The sequence below is a fragment of the Saimiri boliviensis genome, chromosome 10 (assembly GCF_048565385.1).
Source record: "Saimiri boliviensis isolate mSaiBol1 chromosome 10, mSaiBol1.pri, whole genome shotgun sequence".
In the NCBI taxonomy this organism is placed as follows: Eukaryota; Metazoa; Chordata; class Mammalia; order Primates; family Cebidae; genus Saimiri; species Saimiri boliviensis.
Window position 1 is genome coordinate 92,877,392 of NC_133458.1, and position 21,919 is coordinate 92,899,310.

At 41.7% G+C, this 21,919-nt stretch overlaps 1 long non-coding RNA gene across 9 annotated transcripts in view; it reads left to right on the forward strand.

Annotated features, from left to right (window-relative positions):
• LOC120365330 (uncharacterized) overlaps positions 1-21,919 on the forward strand; it is a 127,802-nt gene that overhangs the window by 8,886 nt on the left and 96,997 nt on the right. For 5 of the 9 annotated variants that reach the window (XR_012512186.1, XR_012512178.1, XR_012512185.1 and 2 more), the window contains exon 1: positions 15,815-16,539. This is a non-coding gene — a long non-coding RNA (uncharacterized LOC120365330). Of the gene's footprint in view, positions 1-15,303; positions 15,398-15,814; positions 16,540-21,919 lie in introns of those variants that run through there. The other 4 variants (XR_012512184.1, XR_012512183.1, XR_012512182.1 and 1 more) reach the window with 3 other exon arrangements.

Genomic DNA, 21,919 nt, shown 5'->3' on the forward strand with positions numbered 1-21,919 from the left:
TCTCAATCTGAGGGCAGACACACATGAACATATCTAACTATAATGCACGACAGAATGAATCAGGTGCCGTAGTTGGGAATCGTGGACATCCATTGTCTGACCTGCCCAATATCAGTTCTCTTCCTGCAAGACTCTTAGTATTTCTCAGGGACCACCAATCTCCACTCTCAGTCCCAGTGGTTTGAGTGAACCTGAGCCAACCTACACCTCCACAGGGGGTTGTAACCTAAGTCTAGTCAATCAGAGCAACTGTATTTTCTGATTGGCCCAAGTAATGAGTGGTTCAGAAGTGGTCACATGCCCAGTCAAAACAAAACTAATGAGTTTTGTGCTACTGTTGAGAAAAGAACTGTTTCCTTCTCTGGGGTAGCTGGATAGGATGAAAGCCTGGAACTCTGGGAAGCTCACATTGCCACTGCTTGAAAATGGAGCCCACATCAAAGGTAATAGAGCTGGGAGATGAAGGGAGTGGGTCCTCATGACATCCTTTAAACCTGTCAGATACTTCCCATGTCAAGCACTGCAGTGAGCATGTCATTCACTAATTTATTCATTCATTTGCTCACTTGCTGACTTTACCTGTGCAGTTGCGTGTAATCCCTATGAGCTCCCCCAATTGCTTTCTGAGGTCTCAGTCACTGGCTATCCACTGCGGTCCAAAAGTTGGTGAGTATGGTACAAGAAGATATTTTGAGAAAGAGACCACATTCACATAACTTGTATTACAGTATGTTGTTATAACCACTCTATCTTATTGTTAGTTACTGTTGTTAATTTCTTAGTGTGCCTAATTTATAAATTAAACATTATTATAGGTATGCATGTATAGGAAAAAACATAGTATATATGCGGTTCAGACTATCCAAGGTTTCAGTCATCCACTGGGGGTCTTGGAATGTACCCCACTGGATGAGGGGGGACTACTTTAACATTAATAGAAAGTGGGTACTATTATTCTCGTTGTATAGATAAACCTATTGCTAATTAATGGAAAAGGTGGGATTGAACACAGAATCTGATCTGTTTCTAATACCCTATATCGTTTCTCAAGGAGAAAATAGTTCTTATAAAACCAATGCATTCTCTTAGCACCTAGAATACAATAGTACATTCACTTAGAAGGTTCCCCTTATATATTTCTTGACTGGGTGCATATCATGGTATAAAGAATGGTGGTACTATTAATGAGAATGGGAAGTACAGGAAGAGGTACAGGAGGAAGAGAAGGGGAGGATGAATTCAGGTGGAGCCAGGATGTGGGTACAGGAAGAGATGATATGCCCAGAGGTAAAAATGTGAGATTAGAATAGAGTGAGAGGTAGAGGGAAACATTAAAAAATCTTTGGAGAGAAGTGATGAAGGACATCTTTCCCAAATGTTATCTCAGTGAGGCCTTCATGCACCCCAAATTTAATCTCCTTCTTAATTCCCCTTTCCTTACCTTCCCCATCTCTCCTCCCTGCTTTGTATTCTCATAGCATCAATCACCTGAATCTAAATAGATCTCTGTTTGTTTTTATCTATGTCCTCCGCATCCCCACGACAGTATAAGCTTTATCTGAGGAGGGAGACAGGCCGTTGTTCATGGTGGTATCTCACATGCCTAGACTAGTGCCTGCCACATAGGAGGTGCTCAAAGTATATTTGTTGAATGAATGAATGAATGAAGGAGTGAAAGTGGGTGAGATTGCTCAGCGATGGCAGAGATAGAGGAGGGTAGACAAAAGACCTGGGAAGAGGAGACCCTGGAAGTGACTGAGACAATCTGAGTGGCAGAAACCCAATCAAAGAGCAATCTCCAAGAATAAGGAAAGCAGAGGGCTTCCAGAGCAGCACAACTGGCAGGGTCAGATGCTGCTGAGGGGTAAAATATGGCTGAGGCCATTGCATTTTGGGAATGTTGCGCAGGATTATGGTATAGAGGTTCTTGGGAATTAGAGTCAAGTATGAGTGTTTGAATTCCAGTCCTGCCAGTTACTAATTTGCTGGTTATGTAAATTTGAGTAACTCTCTAAACTTTGGAGCCTTGGTTTGTTTACCTATAAAATGGGTGTAATACTGACCCTCTCTCAAAGTATCATTTTTTTTTTTTTTTTTTTTTGAGACGGAGTTTCGCTCTTGTTACCCGGGCTGGAGTGCAATGGCGCGATCTCGGCTCACCACAACCTCCGCCTCCTGGGTTCAGGCAATTCTCCTGCCTCAGCCTCTGGAGTAGCTGGGATTACAGGCACGCGCCACCATGCTCAGCTAATTTTTTGCACCATTAGTAGAGATGGGGTTTCACCATGTTGACCAGGATGGTCTCGATCTCTTGACCTCGTGATCCACCCGCCTTGGCCTCCCAAAGTGCTGGGATTACAGGCTTGAGCCACCGCGCCCGGCCCTCAAAGTATCATTTTAAGGATGCACTGAATTACATGTGAAAGACATGTATATGTGTGAATTATTACCATTATCACTGATTTGCCATGGGTAGAATAAATATCAACAAATTAAGGCTGTCATGAAAGATCTTGATTAACCATTATTGTTTGGGAATAATTTATTTCAAGACAAAACAAAATACATCATGATGCTTGCTGTCATTTTCAAACACTAAGCATATATATTTGAAAATGAGCTTGCATTTATAAATTTGAATTTGGGCATTTTCTTATCAGGACTGTTCCTGGCTTTTTTATACCCCTTCTTACTTAGGCTATTTATGCAAATGTACAACTCCAGACAGACAAAAGACAACATTTCAGTTCTCTGTCAATTGGGTTGGAGAGCAGCATGCAACCATTCCCTTCCTTCCCCCACCAGCCTCGCAAGCCAATCTTATTTTTCATCCTTTGTAGTCAGGATGTTGCATATCCTGTGTCTTTCTAGAAAATCACTGACTTTATGGATGCATTAGCCTTTTAAGTTGTAGGTTTTGAGTTAGATTTAGTCGTTATGGCTGAAAGTTCAACATTTTCTGGATATTTTCCTCAAAACCACAACCATATTTGGCAGCAAAGAAGCTGGAGGGATGAATAGACTTCCATGTTGCTTGGTTGTAGATAGGGAGGTGCTGGCAGAAATTTGCAAGCATTTGCATATATACAATTGTCTGCCTGATGTTTGCTTCCCTTCGTGCCCTCCTTTTCTGCCCTCTGTTCTCTTTGTGCAGTGAATTACTAATACAAATGCAGATAATGAAATTTCTGATCCCAGACTGCAAAGCAAACGCACATTTTGGGAGGGTATCTGGGGAAAAAGGATAGGTTCTTTTGATCTTGTTGCTTTAGTCAGACAAAGAAATAAGGAGAAAGTAATTACAGGGACTTGTCTTTGAAGGTAGAATGAGTGGCACTGACAGGGTTTCTTTTCATGGAATCTTGTAGGGATGCTGTTTTCTTGGTAATACCAATAGGTATTATTCCTGGAAATAGAATTTATGTATTAAAATGTGTGTTCAGCAGATGGCACACCGACCACAAGAAGCAGAACAAGTTCTGTCCTTGTGGCTACAGGACAGAGCGGATCTAGGAGTGGATGAAATTTGCCCCCAGGCTTGAGGTATTCCCCAGGGCAGCCATGACAGTGCAAATCCTAGAGGTGGCTGGAAAGTGCATTTACCCCTGAAGGCATCCTGTGGTAAATCGCTGCTCCTGTATATTCAGAAACCATCTGTTTCTTAGGCCTAGAAGCGAGACTCCGTTGGGAAACTGGAGGTGGTAGCTCAGTGGCTCTGATTAGGTGGCAGAGTTATCAGGAATGCTCAGCTTGCCTGACTTCAGAATATGTTCCTATCAACTATCAGAAAGCTCCTTGGAGAAAAAAGCTGAAATGCAACTTTAATTGGCAACTTTTTAGGGTAACAAAGAACATTTTCTTATACCTATCCCTGTGGTGAACCTAAAGTTAATACTTTGGTAAGTGAGCAATTTGAATTAAGTCCATGCTTTCTTAAACAAACAAGTAAACAAGTTTTAATTGTCAATGTACTATGTACTTTATGGCACAACACGATCACCTTGGTTTAAGAAATGTGTATCTTCTGGGCACACTGGTGCATGCCTGTAGTCTCGGCTACCTGTGGGAGGATCGCTTGAGCCCAGGAATTCAAATCCAGCCTGCACAATATAGCAAGACCTTGTTTAAAAAAAAAAAAAAAGCACGCCAATTCTTTTTTTCTTTTAAAATAATTTTGATTTTACCTATTGTTGACCTTTCATCATATATCATGTAATAGACACCAATTCTGTTTGTCTAAATAGGTTTCTAAACAACTTGAGCTTGTGTTGACTGCTTGTATAAAAAGAACAAATATTTGCTTTTTATTTCATGTAAATATTGCATGCTGTCATGCTGTCAAATAAGATGGGCTTAAACAGGCTAGAATTTTTGTCTTTCATAGCTCACTAAGGGACAGCTAATGTACAGCAGAAATAATTTTAAATGTAGAAGTGCAGTGTGGAAAATATAGATCTCCCACTGGTTGAAATGACATTAGTAGAAACAAAATTTTAGCTGAAAAAGATTATGAAATGCTTATTTTGTTATACAGCTTAAAATATGTTGGGCATAGAATAAAAAAGAGAGAAATGCTTTAGAAGTATAAAGACTGTTCTAACAGCTAATACTTTATTGGAAATTAGTTTAGTGGCATTCAAACTCTTTAAATAAACATACATGAAATGATAAAACTTTATGTTGAAACAACATTAAGTAAGAAACTGAAATAGCATTATTCTGGATAAAGTAGAGATCGGGCCCTTGAAATTACTGATATTAAGGAACTCACTGGGCAATCACTGGGTTCTTTGCTTTCTTTCAATTCTTTCTTGGCATATCCTTTATGGCCCATAATGAGGTAGGTAGAGAAACACTGTTATAGCTCCAGTAAAGGCAGAAAGTGGATGAAAGAAAATTTCTCTTAAAAATGAAAACAGTATTCATCCTAAAGATGCCGTTGGCCTATCTACTATGGAGATTTATACTAGCGTATGAAATTCATTTACAGATAGATGGATACCAATCTAAATATGAAATATTCATATGTATGATATTGCTTCTGTTTGGATTCCTGCTGTCTGCCATTCTAGGTGGGACTGTGGACAGATTTTCCCCTCTCCCTCATTTCCTGTTCCACAATGCCTACTGTGCAATACTACCAGGCTGTGTCGGCCACCTAGCTATCTTCCTGGTGTGATTATTGTCCCTACATTCCTTTATACAATGAAGAATTAACTGTTCGGGTATTGTCATCTGCCTTATCCCCAACACACTTTATAACACAAGAGGAGAATTTTAATAAGACCTCCAAGGGGCCTGTTGGCATTTTTAGAGGGAAGGTTTCTTACAAAGGAAGTGCATGGAAACTCCCAGGAGAAAGCTGTTTAAAACCCCCTGCTAAGAGGAACTGGTGTCATCCCATTTTATTGTCTACCTGTCACCACAGCCCTTGCATGATTCTGACAGGCTGCTCTCTTCTCTTGTAGCCAGTGCTGCTTAATGTCATTTTCTTGGTTGAACATCTTTATTTCTGACTTGTTACAAACCATTAACTAGTTTCCAGGTTTCAATGTCCTGGCTACTTTTGACTAGTAAGTCATTTGGCATAACAAGGTTTCCCTTTATCTTCTTGCTAAAGAAAATCTCTACAAGAAATGATCAATGTTCCTATTTTTATGAATCCTAGCAGATAGGAAGTGCCTGTCATCGGATGTGAGGCATCTTTTCTGAAAGCATATTCTAGTTCATATAATAGAACTTGACAGACACACTGGGTAACCGTTACACTGTTTGTAGAAGGCTTGAAAACAATTTAGGTGAAAAGAAGATAATTTTGCAAATATGCTTGGCTGGGTTGGTTTGAAATAAACACAGTAGCATTGTTTATAATTAGATTTCTTACATGAAATATTTCCACACATAAAATTTTTTGAATATATTTTGAAAAGCATGCAGTAGTTTAATAGTTGTCAATCTCTATAAACACACTTTTCAAGTGCTAGTTATTTGTAGTATTGCTAAAATGAAGACTGGCTGCTTTGGACAATGATTTAAAAATGATATATATAGATGTGTGGCTTCAAGACATATTGCTAAAGCATTAAAAAAAAACTTAGACTTTAGTTCACTTTGTATAAAGCTACTCTCAGATGAAATTTATATAACTTACTTTTCTAAATTACTCAATTTTATTAAGACTTAAAAAACGTACTTTTTCTTAAAAGAGATGGGGCCTCACTCTCTTGTCCAGACTGCAGTATGGTGAGGCTATCTTAGCTCACTGCAGTCTCAGACTCCTGGGCTTAAGCAATCCTCCCCCCTCAGCCTCCCAAGTAGCTGGAATCACGGGAGAATGTCCCCACACCTGGCTAATTTTTGTACTTTGAAAATAGAGGCAGGTCTTGCTATGTTGCTCAGGTTGGTCTTGAACTTCTCAGCTCAAGTGATCCTTCCACCTCAGCTTCCCAAAGTGAGCTACCGAGCCCAGCCAACTTTTTTAAAGAAATAAACATTATGAGCATATATGTTAATGTAATGTTACATTAATTAAATTATCAGTAGGAATATTTATTTGTCCTTACTAATTAATGGATTAAGGAGATTTAACAAATCAGTTACTGATCTAGCAACTCCACTTCTAGGACCCTATCTTAGTGAAATAGTTGAGCAAGTGTGTAAGTATGTGTGTTCAGTGCATGTGGCATTGTAAATCATGAAAAACCTGAGACAGCTTAGCAATAGATTAATAAGGGAATAGACAAATGAGGCAAAGGACATCTCTAAAATGGAACACTACATTGTTGTTTAAAAATTGAGCTACAAATGTATTTGCTGATGGGGCGGTGTCTTTGATATGTTGTTGTGTGGAAAAAGCAGGTTGCAGCACTGGGTGTACAGTATAAGACCATTTCTGAACATAGTGGGAACTCTCTCTCCTTACCTCCTCTGTCTTTGTAGGAGCACAGAAAACAGTCTGGAAGGATACACACAAGACAACTTGTGCGTGTGAAAACATGGGGGAAATAAAATGAAAGACCTGATCTTTTGCTTTATATACCTCCATATGATTTGAATTTAGATTTTCTAGTGTTTATGGACACTATGAGTTAGCTTGACAACCTGATTAAATAATTTAAAAAGGAAATTTCATGTCACAGAAAGAATAGGATGAAAAGAGATAAATGTGGCTACTTGAAATTTCTAACAAAGAAGCATGGCTACCTTCCATTCAGTTAATTCTGGCACTTAAAGAATTTGAGTCTCTCTATGAATTTTAACAAATAGAACCTCAAAATCTGGGCACACATGCTGTCAACCCAGAGTTTATGTCATCCTGGGAGAGGCTGTGGTCCTCAGTTGATTTCTTGGTGCCGTATTTCAAATCAGCTCATAAATTATTAATAGTACATGTGTAGGTCAGAGACACACTAACCCTGACAATCATTTCATAATATTCTCTCTTTAGCATTAGAAGAGAAGAGAAGGGAGTAATCAATATGCAACATCAGAGGTACATTTCACATAGCTATGGTATATGCACTTAGAAAAAAAGAGTCAGATCTTTACAAAAACCTGTCAGCCTGGCATTAATTTTGCATTATGAATAATGTGGCTATCTATGAATCTTTAATATTTTTTAAATGATGAAATTGTATTGTATCCTCTACCAAAGCAAATTTGATAAAATGTGAGAATAGTTTGATCAATGAAGATGTTGATATATGTGAATAAAAACATTTAAAGCTAGCTCATTAAAGTGGAAAAAGCAACAGCTATACTTTGACCTCAGTGTAAATTTTCAGCCAAAATTGAGTTTTACCATTATGATGTTATAGAATTATTCTTTTTTTTTTTTTTTTTTTGAGACTCTTGTTACCCAGGCTAGAGTGCAATGGCACGATCTTGGCTCACCGCAACCTCTGCCTCCTGGGTTCAGGCAGTTCTCCTGCCTCAGCCTCCTGAGTAGCTGGGATTACAGGCACATGCCACCATGCCCAGCGAATTTTTTTTTGTATTTTTAGTAGAGACGGGGTTTCACCATGTTGATCAGGATGGTTTGGATCTCTTGACCTCGTGATCCACCCGCCTTGGCCTCCCAAAGTGCTGGGATTACAGGCTTGAGCCACCGCGCCCGGCAGAATTATTCTTTAAACAAGTTATAAAATAATTGTTTGGTTAAAGCTGTTATCCCACAAGACAAAACATCACTGGTAATATACCACTAGCAGCCAATTTGCTACTGGCTTCTGGTTTATAATAAGACCATCTTTGAGAATTCCTAACACACACTTAGATTCGTGTTTTATATATAACATACAGCAGTGCTCATGAAAGATTACAAATCGAATGGCTTGCTAGAAATACTGTTACATTCGTTTTTTCCCATGAAGTAATCCTGGAATAATTTGCTCCAGGTTTAATTTTCAGCTAAAATAAGAAAAGTAGATCAAGAACTTTGCTTATGAAATTTGCCTAATGACGAATTTTTAATCAGTGCTTGTTGAACTGAAGATAAAAATGTAGTTTGTTTCTACAGATTTGAGGAGAATTAACATGTATCTGATTGTTAATATTTGATTCTTGTTTAATTATTTATTATATCAAGGAATGAATCTGTCAAGTAAATAATGAAATGCGTACATGCAGCATATATAATTAGGTTAGGTGCATAAATCCAAAGTGTTCACTTTATAGTTGTCAGTGCAAAATTTATTAATAATGAGAAATGTTAAGTGAAGAAAATTCTTAACACAGTCTACCTCATTAGTGCGGAGTACGGCAATTGTTGGTTGAAGAAAAAGAAGGGTACAAATAGTCGTGGTTAGGCTTCATTTTCTTAGTTGTCTTTTAATAGTTTAAAAGTATTAGTGAATTGGAGCACAGCAGAGTTTCTCTTTTTAGAAAAGTATGATTTAAACGCTTGAGTTGTGGGCTTGAATGCATGCTGCCAATGGATTAATTTGACACTGAAAAAATACAGGCCTCAGGGTTTCTAAATTCAAACAACTCTTTACAGGGGAAAATTCAACTAACATTTGAGAAGCAAAAACCTTTTTTTTTTTTTTGAGACAGTCTTGGTCACTGCAACCTCTGCTTCCCCGATTCAAGGGATTCCCTTGCCTCAGCCTCCCAAGTAGCTAGAATTACAGTCACGTGCCACCATGCCCAGCTAACTTTTTGTATTTTTAGTAGAGACGGGGTTTCACCATGTCAGCCAGATGGTTTCCATTTCTGGACCTTCTGATCCACTTGCCTTGGCTTCCCAAAGTGCTGGGATTACAGACGTGAGTCACCTCGCCTGGCCACAAAAACCATCTTTTATTATTAAACTGTCAGATTTGAATCTGAAGATTCGGCTTTAACTGTGAAGGTGCATAGTTGGCTGGCGATGCGTTACCAGCCATCTCCTTCGTTTCCCCTGCCTGCCCCAGCTTGATGGGGACGGGAGGAAGCACCCTGTCAAGTACCTTCCTTGAACCTTGGGTTTGCCTGGGCTGCTGGCATAGGTATGAAACAAGGATTTGAGGAGACCTCAGGTACCTGGGAATGGGGCTTGATGGGATCTCTGGATATGTTGGGCTGGAAGTTAGAGGAATAAGTGTTCTCTGTCCTGGAGAATATAGTGTGAATTCTGCCCCTTCAGGGACCTGGCTGAGTGGGTGCCATTAACTCCATATTAAAGAATCTGTCCACCCACAGGCCCCGCACCTCCCTGCCCAAAGCGCTCAGTACGCATGTCACTTCCCATCATGGAACCACTCATGGTTGCTGGTTGACCTAATATTTGTAAATGGTCTGTTTGGGCAGGTAAAATTATGTAATGCAGTTGTTTGAAACAGGAGAATTTTTTTTTCCTTATTTCCTTATTTTTTCTTTTTTTACTGTATAATGTCCCTCAAGTTACGGCAGTGTACCTTGTGCCACTGAATTTCCAAAGTGTACCAATTTTTTTTTTTTTTTTTACTGTGCTTCAAATAAATAGAAAAATAGTTATAATATTGATAAAAAAAAAAAAAAAAAAAAAAAAAAAGAATCTGACTCGCCGGGTGCGGTGGCTCAAGCCTGTAATCCCAGCACTTTGGGAGGCCGAGGCGGGTGGATCACAAGGTCGAGAGATCAAGACCATCCTGGTCAACATGGTGAAACCCCGTCTCTACTAAAAATACAAAAAACTAGCTGGGCATGGTGGCGCGTGCCTGTAATCCCAGCTACTCAGGAGGCTGAGGCAGGAGAATTGCCTGAACCCAGGAGGCGGAGGTTGCGGTGAGCCGAGATCGCGCCATTGCACTCCAGCCTGGGTAACAAGAGCAAAAACTCCGTCTCAAAAAAAAAAAAAAAAAGAATCTGACTCATAACCTGGTTAGAGCTAGGTCTGTATTTCATGTTAATCATTAATACTATGTATGGCCTAAAGGGCAACCAGCCAGAAAATAAGATAATGAGATCCCACTCTATTACTTACTAGTCTGGCAACTTAGAGAAAGTTCTCTAAATTCTAGGGCTTTAGTTTCTTCGCCTATCAAATTAGAGGACTGTCATTCTGGCTTTAAAGGTTTATGATTCACAGGCTGGGCGTGGTGGCTCAAGCCTGTAATCCCAGCACTTTGGGAGGCTGAGGCGGGTGGATCACAAGGTCAAGAGATCGAGACCATCCTGGTCAACATGGTGAAACCCCGTCTCTACTAAAAATACAAAAAATTAGCTGAGCATGGTGGTGCGTGCCTGTAATCCCAGCTACTCAGGAGGCTGAGGCAGGAGAATTGCCTGAACCCAGGGGGCGGAGGCTGCGGTGAGCCGAGATCGTGCCATTGCACTCCAGCCTGGGTAACAAGAGCGAAACTACGTCTCAAAAAAAAAAAAAAAAAAGGTTTATGATTCACAGAGATGGTATTGGAATACGTCGGATTTTGTGCAAGCAGTTTCATGAGCGTCTTGAAAAGAAAGGAAGAGGATGATGGTGTGAACATTCCTCATCGGACCAGGTATTGTTCTAGAGGCACTTACACATTTACTAGAAGATGGAAGACATGACAAAAGGAAGTCCATGTGGCATTTTAGTAAATGACATGAGTCTAACTATAGGCACTACTTAAGAACTTCCTTACCTTACATATATAAAAATTAAAAGAGAATGAGAAGGCCTATTTAGAATAAGGAAGTGACATTTACAAAACAAAGACTATATGTTACAATTTTCCTATCTGCCTTCAAGAGGGGAATGGCTATTTAATAACTTTATCTTTAAACACTTCTGTGATTTACATGTTTTCAAAGAGTAATATTCTGATGGTGAATGATCCAGTTATCAAATTATTTGGTAAATCAAAATAATTATTTGCTATTCTCCTGACTTAATTCTCAGATGTCTACAAACTAAGGAGCTTAACAGAAAAATGGCTTAATTCCGTCAAGCATTCATATTGTTAAAAGAAAAACCCTATGTAGGATCCATAACATGGCTAGTTATTTAGTGGGGAGAAGGCAAATCAAAAGAGCAAACATGATTTTACTGCCCCCCTAAGAAAATTATCAGTTGAATTCAGCCCATCAGTTTACTATCGACTAAATCAGGTGTCCCCAAACTACGGGCCCCCGCGGGCTGCATGCAGCCCCCTGAGGCCATTTATCTGGCCCCCCGCCGCACTTCAGGAAGGGGCACCTCTATCATTGGTGGTCAGTGAGAGGAGCACAGTAAGTGGCGGCCCTCCAACGGTCTGAGGGACAGTGAACTGGCCCCCTGTGTAAAAAGTTTGGGGATGCCTGGACTAAATCAATGTCATTTTTTCAAACACTTTTTTTTTTGGTAGAAAGAACCAATAAGAGAATAATCAAAGTGTGACTGGGTTTTGATCTTCAAATAATAAGCCATCATAAGTTGCTGATGCTGGCTTGGTGCGGTGGCTTACATCTGTAATCCCAGCACTTTGGGATGCTGAGGTGGGTGTGTCACCTGAGGTCCGGTGTTTGAGACCAGCCTCACCAACATGGTGAAAACCTTATCTCTACTAAAAATGCAAAAATTAGCCAGGCATGGTGGCATGCCTCTGTAATCTCAGCTACTCAGGCACACAATCCCTTGAACCAGGGAAGCAGAGGTTGCAGTGAGCTGAGGTAGCACCACTGTACTCTAGCCTGGCCTGGGCAACAGAGTGAGACTCTGTCTCAAAAAAAAAAAAAAAAAAAAAGAAAAAAAAAAAATGTTGCTGATATTTTTAGTGCCTACTCAATAGTCATTCTCCCTCATTCCTTGGGAGCCCAGTCTAGATTCTAGAAAAAAACCAAAAAATTTTCTAAGCCACTAAGCTTTGGGATAGTTTGGATGCAGAAATTGATGACTGGGAAACTGACTAAAATTCAGTTTTTGTTTTGTCATTGCCTGTCCTGTCAGTTCCCTGCTCTCCTGCCCCGCTCCCCTTACCCCGAATATAATCCAAGGCTAAATCTTGATTAGTATCAATTCTGATAATCTTGCCTCCCTTGCCAGTGGTAGTATAGAGATAGCTGTGTGCCCTGGTTCTGGCCAATGAGAAAAGATCTGAGGGATCTTTGGTATAATTTCTCCACTCTTAAAACATTTAAGAGAACAGTCAACTTTTTTGGCTAGCCTTTGCCATGTCTTAAGTGATGCCCGGAACTGTGCCAGCCATTTTAAGACCTTGATGAGAACTAGCTAAGGACAAGGTCAACAAGCTGAGGATGGCAGAGTTTTGGAAAGATGAGAAGAACTTGACAACACTAAACATTTTTGACCCACTGAATTAACCAAACTTAGCATCTGCTACCTTGGGACTTCCGATACTATATTTTCTTCATTTTTGAAGCTATTACAGACAGATTTTCTATTACTGAAATGAAAGTTCTCCTAACAAAAGCAAGCAGTGTATGAAGCTTTATTTTATCACATCTGAGAGAACAGCTCAGCCTTAAGTTGGGAGGAAGATTTATACAGTTCTGCTGATAATACTTATTACTCATTTTAATTGTTTGCATGGTAATATTTAAGCCAACCAACTGTTTGGAAATGTGCATTACTTTAACAATACTGGGTATCAGTAAATAAAACATGCTAAATATTGCTGAAAATAAATACTAAGTAACTCAATTTGTGTCATTATATGTGAGGAATGGGAAAAGCTTCTTGGAAGAGATGGTTTTCAATCTGGACTTGGAAGGATTCTTGGTGGTATTTGAACAGTTGGATATGGAGTTCAAGGGCATTCTAGAGAATGTCATGGGAGAGGCAATGCAATGGCATGATTCGGGGGTGTACTGTAGTAGACAAATAAGGCTGGAGCTGGGTTAGGTGCAGACTGTGGAGGGTCTTAAATGTCTTGCTATGGAAGGGTGGGCTGCCTTTCCATAGCAGTGGGGAACAGAGACATTTTAGTTACCATGCATTGATTCCACATAAATTAATAAAACATATAGTATGTATATACTTTATATAGTTTTTATGGTATATTTTCATGAAAAGTGTGTAAGATTTTAGTGAAACCATAAAAATCCATTTTTATTACAATTCAGATTCTGTTTTAAAACAGCTGCCAAGGAAACTAGTAGTAAGTGACTGGTTATGACTGATTTTCCCAAAGAACAAGATGCAAATTCTTAAAATAGGCTATTTGAAGGCCAGTCAACATTTCAAAGGCAGTCAGCTCAGACGCCTGGGTGTGTGGGTGCAGGATGGTTAGAAGGGGGTTCCGATGTTCCTGGAGGGAACAGATGCCTTGCCTGTGTAGGCAAAGATTTGTTTTGAGGGAAAAGGTGTCCTGGGGAAAAAAAGCGGCTTAGAGCCTCGAGGCTGAATGAGTTAGAGGTGAGTGCCCAGGAAGAGAAGCTGGAAGTGAGAGGTTCCATCGAAGTACCTAGAACCAGACACTCTTTAATCCTGGTACCCCTGGGGGCAAGAGCAAATTTCTGGAATTTTCCTTGTTTACATTTTTACATCTTGTTTTGTTTCAAAAAGGAGTTAACTTTAAATATGTCCTTGAATAAACACGAGGCAGCATGACTTCGTCGCAGATAGAAGACTAAAATATGATTCTCCTAACCCTTGAGTTAGCTCACTTAACCTTGTAAATCTCTGCAATGATTTTGTTCCCTGGCTCCTCCATGGTTACCAGGTGGTGGATACACATTATACAGCGGAAGAAACTGGAATCACTTCTATGGGTGTCTTTTTTTAGAGCAAGGAAGCACTTCCCAGAAAACCCCAGCAGATGTCCCCTCACTTGGCCTTCGCCAGGACTGGTCACATGCTCTTTTCTGAGCCAATGCCTGGGCAAGGGAAGGGGTTAGCCATAACAGATTTAGACTACTTAGGATTTACTTCTGGGCCAAGGAGAGGGAGGGAGTGGGGGAGGGAGTGGGGGCGGGGGCTGCCTTAAGATGGGTGGGGGCGGCAGGGGAAGAAACGAGTGTGGGACAGGTATGTGAGCTCTCAGAAGGACCCGGAAAATACTGCAGAGTGACTGAGAGCGCAGAGGGGCCTGGGTTCTCATCTGTGCTCCCTCCCATCCTAGCTGGGTTATCCAGGGCCCCTTTGAAAGGCTTTGCTAAACCTGGGTTTCCAGGAGAGCAGTCAGGTCGCTGTGATAAACATAATGTAGGTAAGCAGTTGGCATAGTGCCTTGCATAGAGTAGTCCTCAGATGTTTCCTATTGTCGTTAATGATATTATTAATAAAAGTGACGTAGCTCCTCCCCTCGAGAATTTCACAAGGGGCCCAAATGTGACAGGGGGAGCTGTGAGAAGGCAGGAGATGACTTCCTGCCAAAGAGCGAGCTAGGGCAAGGAGAAGGCGCCGTGAAGCCTGCGTTCCCTTTCGAAGGAGGCTGGCCTCGGTGGCCACAAAGGGGGAGCTCAGCAAGGCCGGGGGTTCGGGAGGCGGTCCCGCACAGCGACGCAGCCTCCTCCGTGTGGCCGCAGGCCTGGAGAGTATGGCGCCGCACGCCCCTCACCGGCTTGCCCGAGAGGCGAGAGCGGGGCGCCGGGATGCTGGCGTCCAATTTAACCACCAGGCCGCGCGGGACGGACGCCGGGGGTCCCGTTTTTCCGTCAGGGTTCGCGGTCACGAGTGGAGCACACCGAGCACTCTGTTTCCCCGGCATTGTCACAGCATTAACTGGATGACAGAGTCCAGAGGCAGGGACCGCGCCGACACTGACTAGCAGGGCCGGCCTCTGAACCGCGCCCGGCCGCCCACCGCCGCCCCCTCCCGCACCGGGCCGGCTCCCCCTTCCGGCCGGGCTCGGCGGCGCGGGCGCGGGGGCGTGGGCGGAGCCGCCGCCCGGCCGTTCATTATGTTGGACAGGGCGCGTCTGCGCCTCGGGCTGCCGCCGGCAGCGGAACGCGGGCAGGCGGCTGAGACGGGCGAGCTATTTGCATTCCCCGGCAGTCATTTTTATATGCGGAGGTAATGAAGTTGTCAGTAGCGTCCCGAGTGTGGCAGAGCCTGATATTCAAATCGCCCTGCCCGCTCCGGCTGCTCCCGCCCGCGAGTCCCGGGAGCCCCGGGCTGCGCGCGCCCGCCCCGCATCCCCGCTTCGCCCCGCGACCGCGCGCGCCTCCCTGTCCTCCCCCGCGCCTTTGTCTCCGTCTCCCTCTCCTTTCCCTAGTCTTTTGTGTCCCGCCAGACTCAGCCCTAGGAACCAGCCACGCTTCTGCGTCCCCGCACGCCGGGAGGTTCGCTGGCGGCAGGTTTGGGGAAGTTCGCGGTTGCGGTTGCAACATGGCAGGCGCCCTCGCACTGGATGCCACGCCCGCCCCCTCTTTCCTTCGGGAGGGGCCCCTAGCCCTCCCTTTATCTCCGTCTCCAGGAAGGATGACCTAGTACTGGCATTACCGTTGGGCCTAGAGGAGTTTTCAGCCCTCTTTCCGAATGCACATCTGTGGTCATTTTTATGATTTCAGAAACCCAGCACACAGCTATTCTGTCAGGCTGCTGAGAAAAGGCTGTTCCGCAGTTGCAGCCCTGGTGAGGAAATGAGGCGGAAAGGTGGATGCAACTGCCTGGAGTGGGTGAAGGAAGGCAGTGAACGTCCACGATCCCGGGGTTGGTTTTCCTGGGCCTCTGCAGCTGTGCTACTCACTGGGGCAGCCCTGACCACGAGAGGCTGCTGAGCGCTTGCAGTGTGGCCAGGCCAGACCAAGATGTTTCCAAAGTGGGAAATACACATTCCATTGTAAAGAAGACTATGAAAAAAAGAATGTCAACTGGCTCATTCATCATTTAAAAACAATGATCGCATATTGAAATGATAACATTTTTGGTATATCGGGTGAAATAAAGTATGAATTAAATCTGGTTCTTTTTTACTTTAAAAAAAATGTGGCTACAAAGAACATTTAAATTTAGTCATGTGGCTCACATTATATTTCCATGGGACCGCACTTATGACCCAACCCAATCCATCTTCTAACCTTGCCCTCTCACCTTGCTCTACAGGTGCTTTGGAACAGGGCAGGGATGGAGGGAAGGTCCTTGTATCTTAGACGTCAAACGCCCAGGAAAATAATTAGGAGGTGTTTGGGATTCTGCTGAAAACCCTGACAACAGTAAGTAGCAGATGTCTCTTTCTTTTCCCTTTGTTCATTTAAAAAACTCACACTCCCCTACAGCCATGCCACAATTCCATGGACCAACCATTCATGTGTGAAGGTGGGCCTCTAGGAGTGTTTCGTGCCTTTTAGGAGTTATTTGTGGCACTCTAAACTTGTCGACATGCCATTTAGAAAAGTGAATATTGTGTATGCACTGTAACAACTATTTCATAAGTATTTTTGGTGTTCACTGTTACTCCTCACTCAAGCTTTGGAGTAAGGGCTCCCGGAGTATGCATTGACACGATGCACTGCAAATGATCCGGGCATGGGGGAGTCCCCGAGTGTGCATTGATTCCATACACGGCCGCAGCTCCTACAGGGCTCTGTATGGCGCAGCTGGCCAATGATCCGTGTGTTAAAGACTCCCCAAATGCACATTGACACGATAGACTGGAGTTGTTTGGGTCTATCGTTGCAATGATCCGGGGATAATGGCAGTGTCTTATACACTTTCATTGAGATTGGAGTGCTCCTGGTCCTAATGGCAGAACCGGAACTGCCCCAATTAAGTCCCACCATGCCGCCCAGTGAAGGGTGTATGGGTCTTTGACCTTCCGCTTCGTGACAATGTGGCATTGCTAATGTTTGTTATGTTTCAACTGACAGAATTGAGTTAGCGTCTCCCCACTCCCCGAAATGTCATTTTTGCAGTTCAACACCTGGATTAGGGGGTCCATCTATTGATGGTTTCATTTGGTTAATCATAAGTTAAAGACCTAGGAAACGTCGTACTTAAACCTAAAGTGGTTTGGGAAGAATAATCTTGGGAGATAAATGCTTATGAACTTGAGACAGAGTTAATATGGTATACATAAACTCAATCCTGAGAAAATCTAGTTGGCTAGGCTGAAATAGACAAGACAAGAAGGTGGGAAGAAGAGGCTTTTAAAAATAATAAAAATAATATATTCAATGAAAATAATTCAAACACTATGGAAGTATATGATATAAAAATAGAATCCTCTCCTTTCTTCTTTCCTTCCTTCCTTCCATACCATTCACTGTTATAAGCACTATTAATATTTTTGTACATTCTTCCAGGAAGTTTAAAAGGCATACAAATATATATAGTCATGCATCTCTTAATGATGGGAGTATGTTCTGAGAAATGTATTGTTGAGTGACTTAATCATTGCAGATATCATAGAGTGTACTTGTACAAACTTAGATGGTGTAACCTACTACACACCTAGGTTATATGGTGTAGCCTATTGCTCCTAGATTACAAACCTGTACAGCATGATACTATCACAGAACACTGAAGGCAATTGGTCCAGCACAGCGGCTCATGCCTGTAATCCCCGTACTTTAGGAGGCCGAGGCTGGCCTTCAAGACCAGCCTGGCCAACATGGTGAAACCCTGTTTTTACTTAAAACACAAAAATTAGCTGGGCTTGATGGCACAAGCCTGTAGTCCCAGCTACTCTGGGGGCTGAGGCAGGAGAATCACCTGAACCTGGGAGGTGGAGGTTGCAGTGAACAGAGATCCTGCCACTGCATTCCTAGGGGAGAAAGCAAGACTGCATCTCAAAAACGAAAACAAAACAAAACAAAACAAAAACAAACAAACAAAAAACCACTGTAGGCAATTGTGACACAATGGTATTTGTGTGTCTAAACATAGAAAAGGTACCGTAAAAATACAGTATAAAAGGTAAAAAAAAAAAAAAAAAATACACCTGTATAGGGCACTTACCATGAATGGAGTTTGCGGGTGTAGAAGTTGCTTGGGTGAGTTGAGTGAGTAGTGAGTGAATGTGAAGGTCTAGGACATTCTGTACACTGTTGTAGGCTTTATAAACACTGTACCCTTAGGCTACACTAAATTTATTTTTCGAAAGATAATTGCTCTACGACATTATGATGGCTATGTTGCCACTGGGCTGTAGGAACTTTTCAGCTCCATGTTAATGGGTTTTTAAATTGTACTTTCGGTTCTGGGGTACATGTGCAGATCATGCAGGATTGTTGCATAGGTACACACATGGCAATGTGGTTTGCTGCCTCCATCCCCCCCCATCAGCTACATCTGGCATTTCTTCCCATGTTATCCCTCCCTGACCTCCCCACCCCCGCACTGTCCTTCCCTTGGCCCCCACCACAGACCCCAGTGTGTGATGCTCCTGTGCCTGTGTCCATGTGTTCTCATTGTTCAACACCTGCCTATGAGTGAGAACATGCGGTGTTTGATTTTCTGTTCTTGTGTCAGTTTGCTGAGAATGATGGTTTCCAGATTCCTCTATGTCCCTGCAGAGGACACAAACTCATCATTTTTTATGGTTGCATAGTATTCCATGGTGTATATGTGCCACGTTTTCCTTGTCCAGTCTATCATCGATGGGCATTTGGGTTGGTTCCAGGTCTTCGCTGTTGTTAACAGTGTTGCAGTGAACATACGTGTCCATGTGTCTTTATAATAGAATGATTTATAATCCTTTGGGTATATACCCAGTAGTGGAATTGCTGGGTCAAAGAAGCGCCACACTGTCTTCCACAATGGTTGAACTAGTTTACACTACAACCAACAGTGAAAAATGTTCTTATTTCTCCACATCCGCTCCAGCATCTGTTGTGTCCAGAGTTTTTAATGATTGCTATTCTAACTGGTGTGAGGTGGTGTCTCAATGTAGTTTTGATTTGCATTTATCTAATAATCAGTGATGATAAGCATTTTTTCATATGTTTGTTGGCCTCATATATGTTGTCTTTTGAAAAGTGTCTGTTCATAACCTTCTCCCACTTTTGGATGGATTTGTTTGTTTTTTTCTTGTAAATTTGTTTTAGTTCTTTGTAGATTCTGGATATTAGCCCTTTGTCAGATGGGTAGATTGCAAAAATTTTTTCCCATTCTGTTGGTTGCTGGTTCACTCTAATGATTGTTTCTGTTGCTGTACAGAAGCTCTGGAGTTTAATTAGGTCCCATTTGTCTATTTTGGCTTTTGTTGCCAATACTTTCGGTGTTTTAGTCATGAAGTCCTTGCCTGTGCCTATGTCCTAAATGGTTTTGCCTGGGTTTTCTTCTAGGGCTTTTATGGTGTTAGGTCTTATGTTTAAGTCTTTAATCCATCTGGAGTTAATTTTAGTGTAAGGTGTCAAAAAGGGGTCCAGTTTCTGCTTTCTGAACACTGCTAGCCAGTTTTCCCAACACTATTTATTAAACAGGGAATCCTTTCCACGTTGCTTGTTTATGTCAGGTTTGTAAAAAATCAGATGGTTGTAGATATGTGGAATTGCCTCCAAGGCCTCTCTTCTGTTCCATCGGTCTACATCTCTGTTTTGGTACCAGTACCATGCTGTTTTGATTACTGTACCTTTGTAGTATAATTTGAAATCAAGTAGTGTGATGCCTCTGGCTTTGTTCTTTTTGCTTAGGATTGTCTTGGCTATGTGGGCTCTCTTTTGGTTCCATATGAAGTTTAAGGTGGTTTTTTCCAGTTCTGTGAAGAAGGTCATTGGTAGCTTGATGGGGATAGCATTGAATGTATAAATTACTTTGGGCAATATGGCCATTTTCACAATATTGATTCTTCCTAACCTTGAGCATGGAATGTTTCTCCATTTGTTTGTGTCCTCTCTTATTTTCTTGAGCAGTGGTTTGTAGTTCTTGAAGAGGTCCTTTACATCTTTTGTTAGTTGTATTCCTAGGTATTTTATTCTCTTTGTAGCAATTGTGAATGGGAGTTAGCTCATGATTTGGCACTCAACCTGTTATTGGTATATAGGAATGCTTGTGATTTCTGCACATTGATTTTGTATCCTGAGACTGTTGAAGTCGCTTATTAGTTTAAGGAGATTTTGGGCTTAGGTGATAGGGTCTTCTAAATATACAATCATGTCTGCAAATAGAGACAATTTGACTTCCTCCTTTCCTAATTGAATATCCTATATTTCTTTTTCTTGCCTAATTGCTCCAGCTAGAACTTCCAATACTATATTGAATAGGAGTGGTGACAGAGGGCATCCTTGTCTAGTGCCGGATTTCAAAGGGAATGCCTCCAGCTTTTGCCCATTCAGTATGATATTGACTGTGGGTGTGTCGTAAATAGCTTTTATTATTTTGAAATATGTTCCTTGGATACCTAGTTTATTGATAGTTTTTAGCATAAAGGGCTGTTGAATTTTGTCGAAGGCCTTCTCTGCATCTGTTGAGATAATCATGTGGGTTTTTGTCTTTGGTTCTCTTTATGTGGTGGATTACATTTATAGACTTGTGTATGTTGAACCAGCCTTGCATCCCAGGAATGAAGCCTACTTGATTGTGATGGATAAGCTTTTTGATGTGCTGTTGCAATTGGTTTGCCAGTATTTTATTGAAGATTTTTGCATCTGTGTTCATCATGGATATTGGTCTGAAGTTTTCTTTTCTCATTGAGTCTCTGCCGGGTTTTGGTATCAGGATGATGTTGGTCTCATAAAATGATTTTGGAAGGATTCCCTCCTTTTGGATTGTTTGGAATAGTTTTAGAAGGAGTGGTACCAGCTCCTCTTTGTATGTCAAGGTAGAATTCAGCTGTGAAACTGTCTGGACCTGGACTTTTTTTGGTTGGTAGGCTATTAATTGCTGCCTCAGCTTCAGCCCTTGTTATTGGTCTGTTCAAGGTTTCAACTTCTTCCTGGTTTAGGCTCAGGAGGGTGCATGTGTCCAGGAATTTATCCATTTCTTCCAGGTTTACTGGTTTATGTGCACAGAGTTGTTTGTAGTAATCTCTGATTGCGGTTTGTATTTCTGTGGAGTCAGTGGTGATATCCCCTTTATCGTTTTTTATTGCATCAATTTGATACTTCTCTCTTTTCCTTTTTATTAATCTGGCTAGTGGTCTATTTTGTTGACTTTTTCAAAAAACAAGTTCCTGGATTTATTGATTTTTTTGAAGGGTTTTTTGTGTCTCTATCTCCTTAAATTCTGCTCTGATCTTAGTTATTTCTTGTCTTCTGCTAGCTTTTGAGTTTTTTTGATCTTGCTCCTCTAGCTCTTTCAATTTTGATGATAAGATGTCAATTTTAGATCTTTCCTCACTTCTCTGGTGGGCATTTATTGCTATAAATTTCCCTCTAGACACTGCTTTAAATGTTTCACAGAGATTCTGGTACATTGTGTTTTCATTCTTATTGGTTTCAAAATCATCTTTATTTCTGCCTTCATTTCGTTGTTTATCCAGTTGACATTCAGGAGCCAGTTGTTCAGTTTCCATGAAGTTGTGGGGTTCTGAGTTAGTTTCTTAATTCTGAGTTCTAATTTGATTGCCCTGTGGTCTGAGAGACTGTTATGATTTCTGTTCTTTTGCATTTACTGAGGAGTGATTCACTTCCAATTATGTGCTCAGTTTTAGAG